We start from the raw sequence: 23,103 nt of genomic DNA on the forward strand, positions 1-23,103 counted from the left end.
CGGCGGGGGGGGTCGGGCGGCGACCCCGGTACATACACCGTGCCTGGGGTGCCGTGCGCTCGCTCTCCGCCATTGCCTCGGTCTGCCCTGTTTGCTTCGGTCGGGGCTGCCCCCCGTAGTACCCCCTCACAGCGTCCCTTCTCCGTCTGCCCTCAGGTGCCTCTTCCCGGTGCCCCCTCATAGTCTCCCTTCAGTCCCCTCAGAGTGCATTTCTTCTCCTCCAAACTGCCCTCAGGTGCCTCCTCCCGGTGCCCCCTCACAGTCTCCCTGCATCCCCTCAGAGTGCATTTGTCCCCCTCCAAGTCCTCGCCTCGGTATTTTCTGTTTGCTCCTGTTGGGGCTCCTCACGACCCCCGAGCTGTCCCCTCACAGTGTTCCGACTCCCCTCAGGTGTCTGTTCCCCCCTCACAGAGTCCCCCGCAGTCTCCCCTCAGTCCCACCAGAGCTGTCTCAGTGCTCCCCTCACAGCGACCCCTTCAAGTCTCCCCACAGTCCCCCTCTCTCCTCGGTCTCCTCGTAGTGACCCCCACAATCCCCCCTCGCAGTCCCACCATGGGCGGCTCATTGGCCCTTCAGAGTCTCCCCTCAGAGCCCTCGCTTCAGTTGTTCACCAGTCTCCCCCCACGGTCCTCTCTCTGACTCCCCTCAGATGTTGCAGTGCCCCCTCCATGTCTCCCCAGGACCCCCTCCTTCCCCTCAGTCCTTTCAGAGTCACCCCCACAATCTCCCTTTTCAGTCCCACCGTGGATGGCTCAATGCCCCCTCACGGTCTTTCCTCCCCTCATACTCCTCAAAGCCCCCACCCCAGTCTCTCCTCTCAATCCCACTGTGGATGTCCCCTCAGTCTCTCCCTGAGTCGTCCTCAGTTTTCCCTCAGTTACATTTCCAGTCTGCCTTCTCAGTCTCACCATGGATGTCCCCTCTCAATGCCCCCTTCACAACCTCCCTTCTCAGTTTCCCCTCAGTCACCTCTCAACTTCCCCTCTCAGTCAGTCCCACAGAGATGATCTCTCAATGTCCCCCTCAGAGTGTCCCCTCTCTGTTTTTTCCTCTCAGTCAGTTTCCCCTCTCAATGTCCCCCACTGTGGCCATTCCCTCTCAATGTCCCCTTCACAACATCCCTTCCCAAGCTCCCCCTCAGTGCCCCCATTTTCCCCCATGCCCTCAGAGCAGCCACACACAAGGGCAAGTGTCCCATCAGAGCTGACCCACTCTCAGGCACCAGCACCAAACCCAGCCTCACTTCACAAACACTTTCTGCCCTGTCTAGACAGACTTCCCCAGCCCAAAACAGGTTTAGAAGACTGGAGCTCAGGTAGTTCCATGGATTTCCATACTGGTTCCCAACCTGAGAATCAGGTCCTATAAGCCCCGGTGACGTGTGTGGCAGCAGAGCTCCTTGTACCCAAACTGGTTGCTTGGGGCTGTTTTCATCACCTTCATGCTGGAATATCCTCCAAGGGCAGCCACAATGGGAGGAGAGGCTGGAGAAGATCTGGACACAAGTCTGAGGATGAGCTCCATAAGCTGAGATGGATTCAACAGCAATAATTTATTGATTTAAAGGAGATCTATAATGACAGATTCCTTTGCAAAGAGTAAGTCTGCCTTTTGTTTACTGCAAAACTCGAATTCATTACATTTACTTCTACATTTACATGAATTTCATTACATTTACTTGCAAATTCTGTATTTATTTACATGGTACCCGTCCTTGCTGAGGTCTGGCTGTAATCACGTGGAGGTCTCTGTCAGGCCTCTGGGTCTATCACTGTATTACTGATTAGTTGCACAAGTAAGGGCTCCCTGGTTGTGCCTGCTTTAATTTCCTTCTAAAGCAGTGAGTTCCCATCTGTTTCAGGATGTTTCAGTGTGGGACGGGTTCAATGTCTCCCAGTGGAAAGGAAAATGTTGTGCTGTTGGAGGTGAGGGGTGGGAGTCAGGTCAGACTCTAAGGCACAGCTGAGCACAGCAGTGTCTTTTTCTGGCTCCTGCTTGAACTTTTTAACAAGATTGGTTGGTGTGTTTTGAACTGCATCTTGAATCACAATTTGTGCTTGCCTTGGTCATTGCAGCCTGGGCACCCTGAGCTAGTGGAAGGTGTCCCTGCCCAGGGCAGGGAGGTGGAATGAGCTGGTGTTTAAAGTCCCTCAAACCCAAACGAGTCTGTGCTTCTACAATTACATCACTTATGGATATGGCTGACACCAGGAGCCCTCCATAGCACTTTGCTCCCCTCACGACCCCTTCCCTGGTGCTGCACTAACTCTGCAGCTCTGGGATAAAGTCAGGATGGAGATTTTACCCCTGGGGACAGATCCTGAGCGGTCCCACAGCTACTGCCCCTCTCCAGAGGATGTTCATGGCAACACCCCCATGTTACACCAGTAGTGCAGCCCTGAGCACACAGCCACTGACAGTCCCAGTGCTGTGACAGGAGCTGCTGTGTTGGTGCCTCTGAAGGAAATGCCATGTACCCACAGCTGGGAGACAAGCAGAGGATGCATGGAGGCCATGACTGGCTGGGAGAGCTCCTCTGTCTTTACAGCAAGTGCCAGGCTTGCCACATGGGTGAAGTCCCAGGAGCAGAGTGGGAGGGAAAGGAGATGCTCTGGAGGGAGGGAATCCTTTACCCCAGGCAGAAAGGGCAGAGGAGGAGGATCCTATTGTCACTGTGTCCTGCAGCTTCTCTGTGCTGCAATGTCCCCTTAGGATGGCCCCAGCTGCCCCTCCATGGGATCAGAACAGCACTGGGTTAAGGGCAGGAGGAAGAGGAAGACTTGGCTGTTATCCACTGCCCCTTGGAAAGAGGGCTGTGATTAAATGCCCTGAAGGCCTAAGAGTAGCCTGGGTACCACAGCCCTTCGGTGTCAGTATTGCAAGACTTGGATGGCCTCACCCAGTAGTAATGCCAAACATGGAGCAAGCTCAAACAGAGTAGGAGGATTTAATGAAGAGAAGCCCTTTGAAAGACACTGTATATCAAATACACCAATATTCCCAGTCTGGACCCCAGTGCATGGCTTCCTGCTCCCCTGCTGATGGGTAAACTCTTGAAAGGATTCCTGAGACCTTCGTTTGTGGTGCTCAGGAGGGAGGGTGAAGCAGGTGCTTAATGGATAACTCCTTTATTCAGGGACTAGTTCCAGGAGAAATTGCATAATAAAATCTGCACTGCTGCAGCCCATGGCCAGACTTCCTGTCTCCAGAACTAAGCTGCTTAAAGACACAGTTCCTGAGATCCTACCTTCCTTCCCCACCCAAAACATGGAAGTATCATTTCTATAGCTTGTGACCTCAAAACCTGACAGCCAAACAATTAGCAGTGTTTGAATAACTTCTGAGGAGCTCTGCCCTGTAACTTGTAGTCACTGTGGCACCATCAGAGGAGTTCTCATTGGGAATGGCAGTCTGTTTTTCCTGGTAATGTTTTGTCCCAGCACTTGGTGGCCTTACCATCCCCATGTGCTGCCAGAGCTGTTCCAGGATAGAAGCAAAGCCCAGAGCCTGTTGTCTCCTCTCCTCCTGGCTGCTGCAGAAGGTGCTGCCTTATTCTTTCTCCAGGCACTTCTGGTTACACACACCCTGCACTCATGGGATTGTGGAGCAATTTGATGTGAAATCTCTGTTGTTTCTGGCTTCTGATTTTCATTGTGTGTGTGAATTCCGTGGTGTTCAGGAAGTGGTGGTAACCCAGGGACCGCAATCACAGCACTGCTTTGTGTTCAGCTCTGTGCCTGTGAACTTCTGCAAACCCTTGGCTCCTTGGGCTGCAGGGATTGACACACATCCTAAAGGGTCTCCTTGCTTCATTTCATGCTGAAAGAGTATTTGCAGGTGGCTAAACACGTTCTGTGGGTGATACCCTACAAGCACCAATCAGATGTGATTCTGCTCTCCTTTTCATTAAGTTTTTATTTAATGTAAAGCCATTTCCTACCTACTTGTTGAGTAGAGTCTCATGGGGACTGGATGCAGACTTGGACTTTTCAGCAAATTGCTCAGAATCCTGCCCATCATCTGTCAGGACCATCTAACTCTGATGTGGAGAAATCCCCCAAGCAATGGGTAAGGCTATCTCACCAAAGCAAGAGTAGCAGTTCAGGAAAAACAGAATCTTCTGCCATCAGCATAATTGAATCTGTCACTCTGAGGGGTCCTGCTTTCTCAAGTCCCAAATGTGAAGCCTTTTTGCTGAAGTTGCCTGTAACTTTGCCATGCCTGACAAACTATTAAGAAAAATCTCTATAAATCTTTGTGCTCTCATTCAGGGTTGTTGCTTGACGAGTATCAGACTTTATCTGAGACACAATAATCCATTTGCTTTATTTTTAAAGTAAACTGCTACCAAAAAATGTCTGTCTTTGGGCTCTGCTACATGATGGTTTCTCATCTCTCTGACACCAGCTTGCAACCTGCCCTACAGACAGTTTGAAAATCATATTTCTACCCATAAAATAGTAATCTGGGTAATCTGGGCAAATTTCATGTCTGCCAGCTCCCTTTTAGCAGTGGCAATTAGTGGTTTATGGGCGGTTTCAGCCAACATGGGCCAAAAAAAAAAAGACACAGAACATTTTTCTGCTGCAGATTATGGTGAAGGTCCCTTCCTGAGCACAGAGAAAGGCAGGATGCCCACAGATACACTCTGGCCACCTGAGAGGGGAAGATTTCAGTGTTTCCCACCTCCCTGCCTCGTCCCCTGGTTAAAGATGTGGCCTTCCCATTGCACCATCAGCAGGAGAGGGCATTCACAAGCTCTTGCAGGGCTGCCACTCCCAGCCTGGCATGAGCTGAATCCCAGATGCTCAGGCTGAGCCTGGGTGCTGAGCTGTGAGCTCAGGAGTGAGCACTGCTCACACTCCCTCTGCCAAATCCACTCGGGCTCCACCTCTTGCCTGAACCTCGGAGCAAGACCTCATCCTTCCCACCAGGGCTGGTGCTTCCCTCCATTCATTCTGCTCCCTCCACACAGCTCAGAGCAGTGCCCAGTCAGCACCTTCAAACCTGAGGGATTGGGTGATTCCTCATCCCTTGAAAGGTCTCCAGATTCCTCCCATGCCATTTCTGTCCTCTGCTCATTCCATGATGGCATCACAGAGACAAGGTCTTCCAGTACCTGCAGGGAACTGAAAGGAAGGATGGGACAAGATTATTTATTTACAAGAGCATGTAGTGACAGGACAAGGGGGAATGGGTTCAGACTGAGAGTAGGTTTAGCTTTGATATTAGGGGGAAAATCTGCCTTGTGAGGGTGGGCAGGCCCTGGCACAGGGTGTTCAGAGCAGCTGTGGCTGCCCCTGGATCCCTGGAGGTGTCCAAGGATGGGGCTTGGAGCAGCCTGGGCTGGTGGAAGGTGTCCCTGCCATGGCAGAGGGGTAGAACAAAATAAGGTTTAAGGTCCCTTCCAAACAACACTATCCTTGTGGTAATCAAGTGCTCAGCACTTTTGACCACACTAAGCATTGCTCCTTTCAATTCAATGCCATCCAAGCATTTATTAACCTACTTGGACACACTGCATATGTCTTTTGTGGAAGTAATTCATTACCATAAATCTCACAGTTCTTTTTTTTTTTTTCTGTCTCTACATATAGCTTGCATTTTTTTTTAATCAGTAGTAATGCTCACAGCAATGCAGTGACTTCAGGTGAGTGTCTGGGATCACATTTGGAAATGCCCTCCTTGTGTACTGGCTGACCATCCTTATTTTTTACTGCAGTAAAATCTGGTGTTCCCAAGAAAGCTCTGGCCAAGCTCACAGTCCCATCACCATCCTGTTAGTGACCTGTGTGCAAAACTCTGCTGAGCCCCTGTCAAGCTAGGCCATGGGGACACTGGTGGCATTTTTCCCTGCTGTGCCCTTGTCCTGGTTGGTGGAGGCAGCCACAACAGAATGGCTCTGCAATTCCTCCATTCAGCTTTGCCTGTCCCTCTGCCTCTTCTCTTCTTGCTTTAAAAGTGCAAGGCTTGGTTATCTCAAGGAGCTTCATTCCTGGGAAACTCTCTGTACCTTCTCAGTGTTCATCCTGGCTCCCACACTAGCTTTTAAGCTTTTGCTGCAGATTCAACTCATCACAACTCTTGAAAAACTTTATTTTACATCAGAGATTCTGCTGAACTCCTGTAGTCATCTAGAGAGCAACCCCGAGCTCTTCTGCAGTGTCAGCCTCTCTCTGTCTCTGCTGAGTTAAAAGCCAGCTGTGAAATGTTTTGGATTTAGGTGGCAGACGGGTCCCTCACCCTCTGCATGAGGCTCCAAGAGTTAACTGTGCCCAAGTTCTTGGAGAATGGCACAGACTCAGGTGGCTGCCCTGAGTTCTTCCCTGGGATGGTGGGAAGAGACCTTAAAGCCCCTTTTGCTCCAACCCTGTGCCATGGCAGGGACACCTCCCACCATCCCAGGCTGCTCCAATCCCCATCCAGCCTGGCCTTGGGCACTGCCAGGGATCCAGGGGCAGCCACAGCTGCTCTGGGCACCTGTGCCAGGGCTGCCCACCCTGCCAGGGAAGAATTTCTTCCTGCAGACTGTGCACTCCTCCCTTAGAGGAAAGGGCCCCCAGCCGTGACCAGGAAGCCTTTCTGGGCTGGGTCTTGGAAAACTGTCCTGCTGAACCAGTTCCAATTTGTATGAAATTCTTCAATATTCATCAGGGCAGGGAGGGCATTGAGCTGGGCTGACAAGAGGAATACATTAACTGCCTGTTTGTGCCTCCAGCCTTGCTCTTCCCCCACCACAAGAGTTTTTTCCTTGTTTTGGGTAAAAAAAAGAACAACTCTTGCAGGAGTTTGAAGCTCAATGCTCACTGGTTTGGGACCAGTAGAAAGTGGGACTGGCTCAGCCCCACATTGCCCCATAAAATGGATGGTGATGGCTCTTTTCACCCTTTTCCTAGCAGATAAGTTGTTTGTGGAAAGCTTCACCCTCTGCAGGTAATTCTGGTGTGTTCAGGGCTTCAGTAACTACTCAGAAAACCCCTCAAATTTTCAGCTTTCAGAATTTAGAAACCTTCTGATTTATTAATTGATTATGAAAACATCTAATTTCCCTGTTGTGTGAGCAAAACTTTAAAAACAGCTTTTATCTCCAAAACTGGGAAAATAAAGGGAGTAAGAAAAGACAGGGAAAATAAAGGGAGTAAGAAAATGACTAAAACACATCAATCTACTCACCTTCTCCTTCAGCAAAATTTTCACGTTTGATTCAAAACAAAATCTTTATTTTTTCCTGTTCTGGCAACAACCAGTTGAAAGGCTCCTCTATTTCTCCAGGCCTGTGGTTCTCTCAGGCAGCTCCTTGGGCAGCCTGGCTCTCATGCACCCCAGTTGGACACATCTTGCATCCCTCCTATCACCTTGTTTTGGCTGCCTGAATCACACCTGGCACTTCTTGGGTGCCCAGCTCAGAGCCAAACCCAAACCTCTCCTGGTGACTCAGTCCAGAGTGTCTCCCAAACACAACATTAGCTGGAAAACCTTTTTTCAGCATTAATCACCTTTCACTGCAAGTTTGCATGAGCTCCTAAATAATGGGCTCAGGTGAAAGTAGAATAATTATTGTCATTATGGCTTCTAGCTCACAGAAATATGGAATGACAGACTGGTTTGGAAGGGACTTTGAAGACCATCCCATTCCACCCCCTGCCATGGGCAGGGACACCTTCCACTGTCCCAGGCTGCTCCAAGCTTTATCCAACCCAGCCTTGAACCCTCCCAGGGAAGGGGCAGCCACAGCTTCTCTGGCACCCTGTTCTGATTAAAGGGATCACAGCAGGGCAGCAAAGTGACTGAGGTGATGGTGATAACCAGCACAGGATAAAATGGGATGGAAACCTGGGAGAGAATGATTCCAATGAGGTGCTCTGCTCTGTTGCTATAAAGGTTATCAAAGAAATGACCACCCCCCACCAACCTCCCCCACCTTCAGCTGTGGTGTCCCATTCTGTGACATTAATGACAAGAATCTCTTGGCACAGGATGTAATTTGCCTGGGGAAATTAGTTTCAAAAAGGACCAGAAAGTTAAATGCTGTCACAGAGCTTAAATGAAGGCAAATAGTTTTACAGCCAAAATAATATTTTTCTATGATAAATTATGTAAAAGGCTAGAGTAATAAAATGTGATGCTCCAGGGAATAAAACAATCCCTGTAAAGGTCAGGAAACTCTTTTAACGTACCTGCACATCAGTCCAGATGCATTTTAATTTGTTTGGGTTTTGTGTCCTTGGTTGGACATGATATTCTTGCCTGAGTTCCTCAAGGCCAAGCACCTCACTGGGTGGACAAAGAAACCTTCCCCAGCTCTCTCAGGATCTGCTCCATCCTTTGAAGCATGAGGCAGATGATTTCTGTTACACTCCTGTCCCATTCCTGCAGGACTTGACACACTGCAAGGTCTTGCTGGCATCTCACCCTGTGACTCCACGATTTTGCTGTTTCAAGGCTGTCTCTAATTATATCAGGATTAACTTTTCACCCCAAGCTGTCCACCTTGGGCACCATGGTTCATTCCATTCATGGTTCATTCCTGCAGTGTGGAGTGTCATGGCTTGGCTGTTGATGTGCTCTGTGCTTCCATCTTAGGTCAGCTGAGGTCACTTGTCTGCCTGTCTTAAGCCAGCAGCACATTAGGTGTTAAGATGAGAAATTCCCTTTTTCCTGCTTTTCTTCCACCCCATATGAGCTTATCCCAGCCTTGTGCTTACCAGGGAAGTGGAGCCAGATCAGCTGTGAACCACCCAGCCTGGAGGTCCCATCATGGTCATCCTGGAGCAGGGCCTGACAAACTCCTGCACCTCATCCCAAACCCCAGCTCCTCCACATGCACTGCATGCTCCCACCTGGTGAATCAGCCCCTCTGCCCGGGCAGCTCCACTCCCCATGGCCCAAACCCACTTCTTCCTGCTTGTCCAAAGGCTCCTCAGCTGCATTCCAGCTTCCTCTGTCATCCACACAAGATGACACTTGGTGCTCATTTAGGGCAATTTACCAGGCTGGTTTGAATATGAGAGCTCTGAAATTTATTTCACACTTGTGAAACAAACCCAGACCCAACTTTTTCACAACGGCTGTCAGTGATGTTCACAGCATCCTGAAAGGCTCGGGTGGAATTTGCTCATGAGCTTTGGAGAATTATCCTCTGGGAGAGATCAAATATGGGAGAATTTGAGCTAGGAAAGACAATTTACATTATTGAAGTGTTAAAGCATGACAGAGCTGTTACCTCAAATCTGTATTATAAAAGTACCCAAAGATTTGATAAAGTACAGAGCTTTCATAGAATCAGAGATTGGTTTGGGTTGGAAGGGACCTTAAAGCCCATCCATCACCACCCCTGCCATGGGCAGGGACAATTTCCACTGTCCCAGGTTCTGTCCAGCCTGGCCTTGGGCACTGTCAGGGATCCAGGGTGGGCACCCTGTGCCAGGGCCTGCCCACCCTCCCAGGGAACAATTCCCAATTCCCAATATCCCATCCATCCCTGCCCTCTGGCAGTGGGAGCCATTCCCTGTGTCCTGTCCCTCCAGCCCTGGTCTAAATTCCCTCTGCAGCTCTCCTGGAGCCCCTTTAGGCGCTGGAAGATGCATATACAGATCATAACACACACTACAGACACCTGAGACATCTTCAAAGAAGTACCCAGTAACTACTGCAGTCATTGCATGGTCCTGGTTTCCCCCAGCCTTTGATCAGAGATGTCTAGAGTGATCTCTGCTGCTTCCAGAGCACAGGCAGCTCCATCTCCTCCTGCCCCAGCTCTCCTGGAGGAAGCAGTGATCCTCTGCACTCCCACAACACTGGCACATCATGGCTTTGGTTATGATTTTGCACCACTGGCTGAGCCCAAACTAACAAAAAAACATCCCCAAACTGTCTGGCTTTGTAGTTTCCTGGAGTTTAAGTCCAGTTGAAGTAATTAGATCACATTTTCTGCATTTTTGGACGTCACAAGTCACTGCATTTCAGGTTAATTGAGCCCTGTCACTCAGGCCAGATGAAAACCCAGCAACCCTGGGGAGAGCAGAGCTGCTGTGGGCTGACATGGGAAGTGATGAGGTGCCAGCATGGGCCTGGCACTGCCAGGGAGGGTCTGACAGTGCACAGCAGCAGCCTGGCGCTCCGGCCCGATGAAAGGAGGATGATCCAGGCACCCTGAGCCCCCTCCCTCTGAGCTTTCAGACCGGATGATCCCAAAGCACTTGGACAAGGCAAGAAATCCTCGTGGCTTCACCTCCCAGCTCTGTGCTTGCAGGCTGAGCCCTTCCTCCCAGTCTGCACTCAAACCCTGTGGCAGAAATGAGCTCATTTTGCCTGGAAGGCTGCGAGCCCCGGCGCAGGCAGCGCTCCCCTCGCGCGCTGTCGCAGCACGCAGCCACCGCTCCTGCACCAGAGCTGCGGCTCATTTCAAGGTTGAATTTGTCCAGCTTCAGTCCCTGGGATCTTTACATCTCTGCAAATTATCTGGGGATGCTGCAGGCAGTTGTAGCAGAGCTTCCCTCGGTCAGATCTCCGGGCAAGTGCTTGGATTTTAACACTGCCATGTCCCCACATACACCCTTCTCTGTACTCTGTATTTCTTTTAAGATTCAGGAAAATATATTTTATTTTCAAGATTTTCTTTGCAATTGCAAGCAGTAGATACTCCTTCTAAACAACAAGAGACATTGTGCATTTGCATGACCCCAACGGTTTCAAAAACTCTTTTAACTAAACCATTGCCCAGATTTTACCAAAGACACGTGGGGCTGATGTACGTGAGGGCCACTGACACCCAGCACGGAGCACATGAGCCCTGAAGTACCTAAAATTATCTCATGTTGGCTTTTGAAGATAAGTCTCCACCCTCCATTCAGAATGACAACTTTTGGCAACAACAAGAAAACAGAAATGACAGATGGTAACAAAATCTGGTACACAAACATGACAGTAGGCAATATAATGAACATTTCACCCACTCCTTCATTTATGCTAATCGGTGCTTTTGAGCAACCGGAATTGTTCTGCCAGACAGCCACGGATCTGAAGCACAGCACAGCAAATCTCAGAGGGCCACCAACCTGAAACCAGGCTAAAACCCCACTGTGAATGAAATTAAAGTATCATAAACTCCAACCCTGCCAAAATCCCCCCATTCCGAAAAAGCACATCGACCTCTCCTGCTCTGAAAACACCACATCCACAAAACAGAGGCAGTTTGGTTTTCCTGCTACCCAAAGCTTCACCAAAATTCAGAGGAACCAGCAGAAATGAGAAGTAGCAGCCCCGCAGTCAATGTGAATTGTGCTAAATAAATGTATCTGTTACAGCAACAAAAATTTCCTTCCAAAAGCATTTTCTCCCAGACTCAGCTCTCTGGGATGGACTCTGTCCCTGCAGGAAAATGGTTACTCTTCCCTTTGAAGCCCACTTATCTCACGCTGACATTCTCAGAGGAAGGTGCTATGTCACCCACAAACCTCCTTTTATTTCCTATAAAAATGTAAATCAGCCTATTTTTTCCCCCCAACAACCTTATGTAATGAGCAGTGTCCTCACTCCATCATTTTGAAGACGTGCTTTAGCCTCTATTTTATGCAGGAATCTGTAAGACTGAAGCCATTCCTCCCTTTCCTTCTCTAATATTTCAGTGCTTGCTCCTTTGCCTGCTGATGCAAAGCTCTGTGGCCATTCCTGGCGTGGGCAGGACCTAAAAACATCTCAGAGGGCAACAGCAGCACCCTTAGATTTTCCCAAGGATATAAAATAAGTTTTCCCACAAATAAATTGCCAGTGCTTCCAGGAAAAGAGGGGCAACCTTGAGCACTTGCCCTCAGAGCCAGCTGGGATGTGTAATTGTACAAATCTGTGTATATTTGTAATTATAAATGAGGCTTGTTCTCCATGATCAAAATTTGAAGACGCTATCCTTCACAGAACCCAATTTTCCTTTGCTTCCAGCACTGTCACACATTACTCACAGCAGATGAAATGCTCTCTTCTGGGGGCAGAATCACAGTGAAAACACCGGAAAAACAGGGAATTTTGGTCAAAACAATTCAGTTGCTTTTGAGGGCAAAAAAACCCCATGGTCTTGGTGTGTTTCCAGTAAGCAGGTCTGCAAATCCTACACTTGGCTCCAGGAGAAGATAATCTTTGTGTCAGAGATCTCCTACTGTCTTCATGAAAACTCACTCAGACTTCTCTGACCTGGGGAAACCTTCACTTCTTCTGCTTTCTGTCTTATTCACTTCTCATTTCCCATCCTGGATGAAGCATCCCAGCCTGTACAGCTCTTCCTTGGGTGAAAGCCACTGCATTTCTTTAACTGTCTTTGATGTCCACCTCCCCCTCTCCCACACCTTCTGTGCACAGCCACGTAGCAATTTTGAGTCAAGGGGATCTCAGCACATGGAGCAGCTGGAGCAGAATCCCACTGTGGATGGAGGCATGGCAGACCAGGGTTCCCTGTTCTCCTCTTTGCTTCAGTCTCAATCATTCCTAAAAATAATGCCCAAATCAACTTCCAGACTTGAAATGCTGGAGAAGCACAGACCAGTAGGGCTGGGGTCTTCCAGAGACCCCCCCCACTGCAGCCCCTGAGCGCCTTCATAGCCCTTTATATGGAATAGTTTGGGTTGGAAGGGACCTTAAAGCTCTTCTTGTTCCACCCCTGCCATGGCAGGGACACCTCCCACTGTCCCAGGCTGCTCCCAGCCCTGCCCAGCCTGGCCTTGGGCACTGCCAGGGATCCAGGGTGGGCACCCTGTGCCAGGGCCTGCCCACCCTCCCAGGGAACAATTCCCAATTCCCAATATCCCATCCATCCCTGCCCTCTGGCAGTGGGAGCCATTCCCTGTGTCCTGTCCCTCCATGCCTTGTCCCCAGTCCCTCTGCAGCTCTCCTGGAGCCCCTTCAGGCCCTGGCAGGGGCTCTGAGGTGTCCCTGGAGCTTCTCCTCTCCAGGTGAGCACCCCCAGCTCTCCCAGCCTGGCTCCATCCTTGGGGCATCTCCGTGGGCTCCCCTGGACTCTCTCCAGCAGCTCCACACCCTCCTGATGCCCCAGAACTGGAGGCAGCTCTGCAGGTGGGATCTCACCTGAATCCCACCCTCACCTGCTGCCCATGCTGTGGGATGAGCCCAGGATAATGCTGGCTTTCTGGGCTGCCCCTTCAATGGGGGCACCAAATGCCACCTGCTAAAAGATAATCAAATCCTCTCTTTTTTGTGGTTGGTTGTTTGTTTGTTTGGTTTGGCTTTTAAAATTGTTTTTGTTTCAGGTCTTTTTCAAGGCTTTACACACACAGGCTTCCCATCCCCTACCACCCATACTGTCCCTTTCCTCAGCCTGATTTCAGAGTAAGGAAGCCACACATGATGCTTTCTCTCCAGGACATGGTGAAGTGGCTGGCAGGTTGTCTGATGAGAAGGAATCTGCCCCGGGACACCGTGAAGAGCTGGGATCTTCTGCCGGCTGTTTGTCATGGAAAAGGTAAGATGGCGGAGTTCAGCTGCTGCTGGAAGCAGGAATGCCAGCTCAAAACTGGAACATCAGCTTGGGAGGACGCTGCTGTGGCTGAAGGAGGCTCAACCCCACGTCCTTGGCCACCCAGGTGTGTTCACAGGGGTCCCACAGCCGGGGGTCCCTGGGGTGGGTGTGTGGGGCACAGGGGCCGGGATGCGCTGCTGGATGGGCTGGGTTGCTTTGCTGAAGCCTGGGCCAGGACCCCCGAGAGCCTCCAGCTCTGCCGGGGCCGTGCCCAGGTCCCAGCGGCTCCTGCCCGCTCGCTGGCCACGCTCAAAGTTCACGGTGCTATAAATACCCGGGCACGGCGCTGCCAGGCCGGCCGGCGCGGGGGGGCTGCTCAACCCCGCCGGCTTTGGTTCAATTAACCCTGTGCGGGCACGAGTCCCCTCTGTGCGCTCTGAGAAAGAGGAATCCTCCGATTCGAAATGTGTCTAAAGCCAGAAGAGAGCAGCAAACTCCTTCAGTGGGCTGATTCCTGCTGGGAAGAGCCCTGGGATTGGTACCGGGACTGGAAGAGCTCAGAGCAGCGGATGATGTTGCAGTGGATGGAGTTTTGTGGCCAGGCACATCCACAGCTGCTGTGTGACCCCCAGCTCGGGCAGCTCCTTGTGTTGGGGATGCAGTGATGTGCATCCAGCACGGCTGGGGTCCCCATAAAGCAGAGGCTGCGTGTGCACCCCACATTCCCCACAGAGCGTGGCCTCAGGCTACACAGCCCCGTGCCCTGCCCCACACGGCCCCACAGAGCACAGCCCCACACCCCGCCCTGTATGCCCACACACACCCAGCCCTGCACCCCGCAGCCTGCCCCGTGTCCCCAGCACCATGGGCACTTTTTAAGCGCTAAAAATGCATCGGCAAACTTGGAGAGCAATAGAAACGCACTAAATCAGCACAGGCTCCAACCCCAGCTTGGGGACAGCCCCAAAACGCGGAGTCCCCAGTGGTGCCAGGTGACCCGAGGCAGAGCTCAGCACTCACCTGCAGCAGCGTGCGCAGCGGCTCCCAGGGGAGCCGAACCGAGCCTGTGACCCCACCCAGCTGTACAGAGCCCTTTGGTGGTGCCAATTTTTAACCATTTCCCTGCCACACCTTACCCTGCCGGGCTGAGGGGAGAGCCAGACTGTGAGGAAGAGCCTCTTGCCCCTTTTTCCTGCTCAAAGCACGGGCGATGGGAAGCTCGGAGAGGAGAGAGGAGGAGCCACAGGAGCAGAGCCCCGCGGGCTGTGTGCTACACCCGGCTGCTGCTGAGCCCGGACACAACTGAGAGCACACACAGCTCATGACAACGGCTCAGCACTGAGCAAGGTCCTGCTGGCCGAAGGGGATCTCCAGCTCCACGGGCCAGGCTGCCTCATCCCCATGGCCTCACAGGCAGGGGTGACCCTGTCCCATGCCTTCAGCAATGTCACAGCTCCGAGGGACCCTTGGCCTTGCTCAGGTGACAGTGCCACCAGAACAGCCTCGGAAATGTCACCTTTTGGATCCCCTCAGGCCAAGCAAAGGCACATTCAGCACCTCACTCTCCACCATCTCCTCTCCTGCCATCACCACCGCAGCTCCTGCAAGGCCAACACCTCCTTGTTGCAGTTGGATGTCGTGGCTCTTCCTGAGGCTTCCTTGAGCAGGATTTTCAGGTCATTTATGGCCAACAGGGTCCTGCCCCACAGCCGTGCCCTGTCCCGTTCCGCACAGTCCCTGCGCTGCTCTGGGATGTGGCTGGCCCAGAGTTGGTCCCTTCACCCCAGGGCTGCCGTGTGTGAGCGGCGCTGCCGGACTCTGCTCGGCAGCACCGGAGCAAAGGAGCCTGGCGGGTGGCACTAGGGGGAGATAAAGGCCGGGACATGCCGGGCCCTGCGCCCTTGTCCCCAAGGCCACCCCAGCCCCGGCTGCTGGCAGCGACAAAGGGGAGAACTGCAGGTTTCTGCCTATCACAGTCCCGTTGCTTTGTGGGGTCTTTCCTGGCACCTTCAGTCTTCAGGAAGCATCTTTGGCAACGAGGGGCCTCATGACATTTACACGTTTATGCAGCAGGTGTAAAAGCAAGAGTCTGCCTTCTCCCACGTGCAGGTAGCAATGGACACCCCAAAACCCATCCAGAAAGGAGAACAGATACAACTCCAGAATGGGGGTCAGCAGGGAAGGATGAGTCCTGGTGCATGGCCTGGAAGCAGAGAGGGACACATGCTGCAGACCTCAGCTGCAGGCTCAGCCTGTCACATCTGACTCCCCTTTCCCAATGCCCCCAGGTGCACTTGGCATCAGCACTGCTGTGACAGCCTTGACAGGACCCCACCACCAGCAAACTGGGCACCTTCAGGGCTGAAAACCATTTCAGGGGACCTCTGGGTCAAGGTACCATCCTGGTACCACAACAGCTCCTCTGCTCCCATAGATGTTCCCTTCTCCACAAGCTCTCCCAGCAGAGATGAGAGAAGCTCACCAGGCAGAGTTTGGGGGAGCTCCTGGCAGACAAGGAGCTGAAGCAGCAGGACCTGTCCCCAACAGAGTGTCCATGCCCAGCTGGATCACAGTGGCACCTACGGGCGCAGCTGTGGCTCCTGTGGGGTGAATCAGTGCTGGATGCTGGGGCAGGAACGGTGCAACAGCAGCTCTGCAGGCAGGATCCATGTGAGGGAGGCACTTTCCCCTTGTATTTTCTACACATTAGAAAGAAAAGTTAAACTATTTCCTCTTGTTCCAAGAAGGAGGATTCAGAGTGTGGCTGGCACAGATTTAGCAAAAAAATGCTACTAATGCATGTTTGTACATCACTTGCAATGCTATCAAACCACTGTGCCCTGGGGGCCTGAGCTCCCCCCAGAAAACCCACACAAACTCCACACAAAAAACCCCCAAACCACCAACCTGCTGCAAAGCTGTTTTCTCTTCAACTTCCCAGTTTGGTCACAACCACAGCACACAGAGACAATACTTGCCCTGTAGCCCCATCTCTGCTTTGCTCATATTTACAATTATTTAGAGCTCCAGCTCCAGAGTTTCCAACATTCTCTCTGCTAAACTTCACGACTGCCGGCGCTGGAGGGGATGGGGCTGGTAACGTGATAGGGAGCTTGGCCTGGGACCAGGAGCTGGAGGCACAGGGGTGCCCAGGCTGGTGTGTCATCCAAGCCCCTGCAGGAACAAGGTGTCTTTGGCCTGATGTGAGCTGGCAAGAGTGAGAGGAGGGAAGGAGATCCTTCGTCAGCACTTTGCTATGCACTGTGCTCCCTGCTCTCCACTGCCCAGACACATGGACACCACTGCTGTGGTGGCAGGACAGCTGCTCCAGGGCTGCTCATCCTGGGTCCTTTCTCCCCCTCAGGCCTGCAAAATTCCACATTCTCCTTCAGCTTGGTTCCAAACATGTGCCCAAAAAGCACAAACCAACACAACCATCACACAGCTGTTCCCATGCCATGAGGTGAGTGAGGGGCACACAGCAGCACCTGAAGGGTCACCCCATGTGCCAGGTGTCCACTGACAGAGGTGGCTCCTCTACAACACAAGTCTGTCATATAGAAGAGCTGACAGTCTGTGCCCAGACCCTGCCACAGCCCCCAAACCCTCAGGGGAAGTCTGGGGTTTGCATTATCCCTTACCCAGGCAGATCCATGGGTTTGCAAACCAACCTAGAAGTAAAGGCTCATTTTTTCTGCTATTTTTCAATAACATTAAATAAGGACAGAAGCATTCCCTGAGACTGCTCAAGGCACCCAGTGCTGTGACTGCAGCCCATTTTCCCCTGTGAAATGCATCATGTGCCACCACAGAATCCAGACCAGGATCTTGGGCTGCAAACAGGGATTTGGGGTTTGTTTCAATTGTTTCCATGCTGGTTCTCTGCTTTTAACAGATGATTCCTAAGAATGTGCTATTCTCCACATCATTGCCCATCTCCCGGCTTGGACACAGCCTTTGAAAAAAGCCATTTCACCTCCAGTGTGCCCCTGGCCCCAACACAGCCCCTCTGCAGGCAGAGCTGGGCTCTCCCCAAAGGTTCCCTCTCCCAGGCACCCTGTGCCAAGCCCAACATGGTCACTGTGGCATCGAGAGTCAAGTACAAAGCATATGCAGGACAGATGGCTATGAGGGTTATAAGATAATTAGGCATGCTAATGAAGTTCATTTGCATCTAGCTGTTAAATTCCCATAAACTCTGTGAGGGTGGGAAATGAGAAATGCTGCTTGATGTCACAAAGCAGCAGAAGTTTAGTTACCAAAAGCAAAGTAGTGATTAATGAGTGAGAGCCAGGCCAGGCTGAGCACAGCCCTGGCAGAGCCATGACACACCAAGTCCCCCACGCCACTGCTGTGGCCACAGCCACCAACACAAACTGCTGTGGGCGTTGCTGGACTGAAATGTCACAGAACCAGAGAGAAATCATTGCTCCAAAGAAAGATTTGACCCAGAGACGAAGGAAAAGCTCTTTGGTGTGAAAAGGAAACTCGGAGGCCAGTGTGGGAAGCCAGGTGAGAGCACCCTCTCCATGGGCTGCCCCAAAGCAGGACCAGGGCAGAGCCCTTGGATGAAGTTGTGGTGATGGCACAGCAGAGAGGCAGATGGGCATTCCCTGGGTGTTGTTATCACATTGTAAAGGTTCCATATTGCCGTCTCCTTAACGCAAGGGTCTCATACCTCCTTGATGTTTCTCATGGGCAGCTCCTCTAAGCACTGACTCTTCCTTCTTCTCCCAGTATCCAACCAACTTCAGTTTGCCCTCAACCAAACAATCCACTCTTTTTTAACACTCTTCTTCTTATTGGCTGCAGCTGTGGCCTGGTAAAGTCAGGCCTGCTTCTAATCTTGAATAATTAACCTACCTGCAACTCCTTAGGGGTAAGATTACTTTCTATACTACCTTTATTTTCTTACATTCTATCCCCCTACACCTGGGCAGAGATGGAGCCCAGGGCTGTGACCCAGACAGAGCTGAAGCAGCCCCAGGAAAATGGGGGAATAGCTTGGATTGGAGATCCCCAAGAAAGCTCCAAGAAACCCTCAGGGCAGGAGCTGGCAGATGTGCTCCACACCCATCTCCCACAGTGCTGGAGCTGGGAGGGCACTGGGGTCTTAAAATGTGGCCAAGCCTGGGCCAGAGCTCACCTGCAAGTTCCCACCTCCACAGGAAAGCTGCAATACCACCTCTGGTTATGCAAGGAGGGCACAGGCCAGGCAGTCTCCAGCCACCCATGGGTCACACTCTGGGGGATGGCTCCAGGTGCTGCAGCTCCTCTCCATTACCCCAAGGCGATGGTGGCTCCTTGAATTGAAAACCCTGAGAGTGGCACAGGCAGGCAGTGCAGGACCTGGGAGCACCCCACACCAATAACCTGTGGGGTCGGGTACCACTCACCTTCCCAGCACCCAGGGCAGTCCTGCAGCCTCCTGCTACCAGAGGAGGCAGCAGCCAGCGGATCCCACAGAGACCCCATTCTGCAGCAGGCCTGAGGTGCCAGATCCATTGCAGCACTGGAGGTGAGGGACATGGAGCAGCCTCTGGGTTGGCCCTGCTGTCCCCCACTGTCCAGCTGGGCCAAGCACACCATGGCTGCAGGCTGAGCTCCAAGGTTCACTAGGGACAAACACGGCCCAGACTTCCAGGGACTGCAGTGAAACATCTCCCTGAGAGATCTGTGGGCTTTCCTGGTTACACATCCCCACACAAACTCACCACACACAGGGTGGGCCCTTCAATGCACCCAACATCGGTGTAAGACACGTCCTGACCATGAAGCAAAGCACAGAGAGAAAGAAACTTAAACGTGGGCTTAGCCAGGACAAGACAAACTGGAAACAGCAAGACTGAATTAATTTGAAATACCTTGACCAGATTTATTAAAAAATATCCCTTGGCAGTTGACAATCACCACGATCCACAATCAGAACCTGACTGGACAACATTGGAACAGTTTTCACCTACAACAGAAGGTGAACACCTGGGAACACCCCAGCAAGGCCTGCACACCCCTACTGGCATTAAACACTGGGCTGGCACTGAGGAGCTCAGGGCAAACCCTGGCTGTGGTGCCAATTCTCACTGTGTGCTCTGATACTTACCTGGTGTGTGGGAAAAAACCAAATGTTCAAAATAATCAAAAGAATCAGTGAGGACCCAGAGAAACTGGATGCTGCTTTAATTCCAGCAGCTCTTGTGCTGCTGCAGCTGAGGAAGAGCAGGGAAAGGGAAGCTGGAAGGGTGGCTGGACACGTTCAGGTGCTCTGGCTGCCTGGGGAGAAGGGTTTGCTGCTGCAGGACACAATGGTGGTGGGTCACTGGTCATCGACAGGCAGCAGGATCCAGAGGAAACCTTAACATCTGCCAAGGAACAGAGCCCAGGGCCTCATTAGGGCTTCCATTCCCCAGTGAAACCCAATGAACACACAGTGGGATGCTGACAAGAAACCCCAAGAGAGGTGGGGGGTGTGGGACAGACAGACAGACACAGGGTTTGTTCTTTGGGCCAGATTTTAGTTTTGGAACTACCAAGGTTCCTCTTCTTGCCCAGCCATTGCCACTCAGCCAGTCCTTGCTCTGTGGACACTCACTCCAGAAAAACTGCCTCATTCCCCTTTCCAAGCAAATTAAAGGGATCTGAATAAGGCACTGGAATTCCAGAGTAAACCATCAATGCTCTCTGCCAAACAGAAAAAGAACTATTTAAAGCTCATCCCCAGTTTGGGCCAACACAGGCTCCCTGTGGGGAAAAGCTCTGCCCAGCAGTGCCCTAAGGTGGCTGCAGAGGTGATGGCTGCACAGCCCCTTCCCAGCGCTTCAGAGCTGGATTAAAACGAGGAAAAATCAGGAAGGAGTTTTCTTCTCAGCCTGGGCCCTGGGAACAGGAAGGGCATTCACTGCCAGCCAACGTATCAAAGTGCAGCACGTCTATGTGACAATCCCTTCCGTGTTCAAGATGCCTCCTGAACATGCACCTAATCAAAAATTAACTTGGTGGCTTCATGATTATCAAAGAAACATCGCTAAAAGCCAGATCCAAACCAAAGAGCTGAAAAACTTATTCCAAACTATTCTTCTTCCAGATCACGTGCCAAGGGCTGCAGCTGAAGTGGGGTTGGAGCAAAAATACAAAAGCAAAAACAATTTGGAGTTGACACAGTGTATTGTGAATTACTTCTTAGCTTTTCTACATCTAAGAGAGCATGAAATGATTGGTACAGTGGAGCAGTTTAATACACAATTGATTACAGAGCCCAGATAATACACGTTGGATCTATTTACACACACAGCTTAATATTTCACACATACAACTGTTTGTTTGCCATCTCGGTTTGTCCACGAAGCATTGGCAGAGTATTTACAGCGAGGCTGCTGCGAGGGAGCCCCGTCCCCCGGGCAGCCCCGGCGAGGCTGCCCCAGCAGGGGGGTGTAAACAGAGCGGTTCTGTCCTTCTGCAAGGGAGGGAGGAGGAGGGAACACGGGCTGCGCTGGGCACGAGGGAAAGGAACCAGAGGTACCAGGAAAAAATCATGTCCAGCTGACCTGGAGACTTCAAAACACCTAAATTTGCCTTTTGAAATATTTTACCTGGAAACTGTTCTCAATTTTCAATTTGAAATTCAATAATGTTTCAATGGCATTTTCAAGTAATGCTTTCTATCCATCTGTATTTCTATCCACCCCCACGTGTGCTTGTGCAAGGACAGGACAGGGAGTGCTGAAGCCCTGGGTCAGTGCTGAGGGAGCTGCTCAAGGAAGCAGAGGATGCTCAGGGGCCTGGGCTGGCTCCCAGGGCCACTCCATGCCCTTGGCAAACCAAAGCCAACCCCGGTTTCAGCTGACCGCTCCAAAACCAATCTCTCTCCAGCTGTTTGTAATCAGGTACCACCACCCTCGATGCCCAGGGATGGCTTTTACAGGGGGGGTCACTGTGTGGGTGTCACCGAGGGTGGGCAGATCCAACCCAAACCCCAACCCTCACCCCCAGCCCCAGCGGGGTGTGCTCAGACACAGCGCTGATTCCCAGTGCCAGCTGAAATTTGTTTTGTGAGAAAATCAAACCAAAGGCATGAGGGAAGATGCATTTCCCAAGGTGTCCAAGGCCTGGCTGCATGGAGCAGGCAGCAAACCAGGAGAAAACCTCCCCAGAGCTTGGGGACAGCTCAGCTGCCGGAGCCACTCCTGCCCAGGCACCGCTGTGGGACCCACATGGCAGCTCCTCCCCCGGGGTGGCTCAGGGGCACACCCAGCTCCTTCCCCCCTTTCCCATCATTTCCATCCCTGCCTTGTCCCCCTCAGTGCTGGAAGGAACAACGGGTGAGAAAGGAGGAATCCTCCACCAGCAAAGACAAGGTTTGATGCTAAGTTAAGAACACTGTTCCATGGAAAGAAGGAGCATTCCTGAGCAGTTCAACACCTAAAGCTATCCAGCTGGCCCTGGGCAGTGAGGTGACCTTCCTGAGAGCACAGGGGAGCTTGTTCACCTGTTCCTGGGGAACTGGGTGAGGGTGGCCAAGGTCCTTGTCATCTTTGGACACTGCTGCTGCCTCCCTGCAAACCAGAGCCACCTGCCCTGGAGCAGGAGAAACTCCCAAACACTCAGCACAACCTCAGAACTGTGCTTCTTGTCTCAGCAGAGTTGGAGTTGTTAAGGCTCTTGGCTTTAGAGAGTTTATTACTTTGGAAGTTTAAAGCTGTACATGCAGCAGGGTGTAACAGCTCTCTGTCCCAGCACAGGTATTCTGTATCTCTGTCTCTCAGCATGGGCTCTGAAAGCAGAAGCAATGGAAGTGGGGACAGGGTCACTGTGGGCTCCTGGAGCATCTGCTGCTGCCAGTGGGACCATGCCAGCACCACTGGCTGAGGCTGTGACACAGAGCACAGCTGGCAGTGCTGCCACCCCCTCCTTTGGACATGGTGGAGGGGCACAGCCAGGACTGGAAATGAACCCTAAACAGCTCTGGGCTCACCTGGGAAAGGCAAAGCTCCAGAGTCCCTGCAGAGGCATTTCCCTTGGGCACACCCACAGATGGAGCACGCTATGTGTCCTTCCCTGCCCCCCTGAGCTGTACCTGCCAGCACAAATCCATACAAACCATCTGCAACTCCAAAGGTGGAAACAGCATCAAGGTAGAAACAAGTGAAGACTTGAGTAACTGAGGGAGGAAAATGAGGACAAACTTGAGGAAGTCACTTGGATTCATCTGAAGGATTTGGGATTTGGTGGCCAATCAGTGACATGCAAGGGTTGGCACTGCCTTACACCACACATCCAGCAATGAGCTGATGACAAACTGGTCAGAGCATCACCCATGAGAGTGGGAACTCAAAATTGTACCAACTGTTCCCAGCCAGGACCTTTTCTGCAGTTCTTCAATTCATTCAATGCTGCAACTTCTGGCCATTAAAATCCATTACAGGCACGGAGATGCCCCAAGGGCTGGAGCCCCTCTGGAGCCAGGCTGGCAGAGCTGGGGGTGCTCACCTGGAGAGGAGAAGCTCCAGGGACACCTCAGAGCCCCTGCCAGGGCCTGAAGGGGCTCCAGGAGAGCTGCAGAGGGACTGGGGACAAGGGATGGAGGGACAGGACACAGGGAATGGCTCCCACTGCCAGAGGGCAGGGATGGATGGGATATTGGG

The 23,103-nt window shown here is 51.9% G+C and overlaps 1 long non-coding RNA gene across 1 annotated transcript; it reads right to left on the minus strand.

Annotated features, from left to right (window-relative positions):
* Positions 1 to 1,514: 1,514 nt before the first annotated feature.
* On the minus strand, positions 1,515 to 13,545 carry LOC141731028 (uncharacterized). Its single transcript, XR_012582925.1, has 2 exons — positions 8,178 to 13,545; positions 1,515 to 5,129 (listed from the first exon to the last, which is right to left on the minus strand). It is a non-coding gene; the product is annotated as an uncharacterized LOC141731028 (long non-coding RNA).
* Positions 13,546 to 23,103: the final 9,558 nt, after the last annotated feature.

This window comes from Zonotrichia albicollis, chromosome 16, assembly GCF_047830755.1.
Source record: "Zonotrichia albicollis isolate bZonAlb1 chromosome 16, bZonAlb1.hap1, whole genome shotgun sequence".
Taxonomy (NCBI): Eukaryota; Metazoa; Chordata; class Aves; order Passeriformes; family Passerellidae; genus Zonotrichia; species Zonotrichia albicollis.